This window comes from Rhagoletis pomonella, unplaced genomic scaffold (assembly GCF_013731165.1).
Source record: "Rhagoletis pomonella isolate Grant_MI unplaced genomic scaffold, Rhpom_1.0 Rhpom_scaffold_00007, whole genome shotgun sequence".
NCBI lineage: Eukaryota > Metazoa > Arthropoda > Insecta > Diptera > Tephritidae > Rhagoletis > Rhagoletis pomonella.
Genome location: NW_023458561.1, coordinates 23,350,137 through 23,351,218, shown reverse-complemented (window position 1 = coordinate 23,351,218; position 1,082 = coordinate 23,350,137).

Sequence of the window (1,082 nt, the reverse complement as noted above, 5' to 3'; positions counted from 1 at the left end):
TTTTTTTAAGTTCATCGCTATACTGAATCCGCGATTTTGAATTTTGAAAATCTGTCATCAGATTCGTAATCAGTAACCCCAGGAACCCACTGGTAACGAGTTTCAACCCATTACAACGCTTAAAACCTTCGCTATCAACGTTTTAATTTTAGTAATTTTTTAAAGATTTTGATAGCCACATTGGATCAGCCATTTTGAATTTAAAAAAATGGATTTCAGATTCGTAATCAGCGATCCTAAAAACTCTCGAGTGCCGGCGTTCGAACAAATCCAATAATTTTTTTTTTTAATTATATTTGTACCGCCATTTTGAATTTTGAAAAAACTGACACCAGACGCGTAGTCAGCGACCCCAGAAACCCCCTGGTAACAAGTTCCAACCCTTGACAGAACGTAAATCGTTCAGTATCAACGTTTTAATTTAACAGGTATGTAACTAAGGGAATATTCCCCAATAATACCAGAGTAATTACATGTAAAAAAATATTTTTATACCCGAGCGCACTTGTGCACAAGGGTATTATAACTTTGTTCACATAACGGTTGTTTGTAACAGGCAAAACGAATCGAGATAGATATAGACAAATGTATACATAAATGATCAGAATGAAAAGAGAAATCGATTAAGCGGTGACTGTCTGTCCGTCCGTCCGTCCGTCCGTCCGTCCGTCTGTCCGTCTGTGCACACGATAACTCGAGTAAAAATTGAGATATCTTAACGAAACTTGGTACGTGAACTTCTTTTGGGCGTGGGACGGATGGTATTGAAAATGGGCGAAATCGGATAATAACCACGCCTACCTCCCATATAACGGTAATTTTAAGAAATACGAAAACTGCGATATTTTAGTAACTACTGAAGATAATTCACTCAAAATTGATACTTACAATGAGTTTCAGACGGAAAACATGAATATTATAAATTTTTGGAAAATGGGCGTAGCCACGCCCACTTATGGTTACATGTGTATATCTTGGTAACCGCTGCACCAATTTCTTCCAAACTTGGCACAGTTGTTGGCCTTAGTACAGCACACTAAATGGCTGAAAATTTTAAAAATCGGACAATAACCACGCCTACC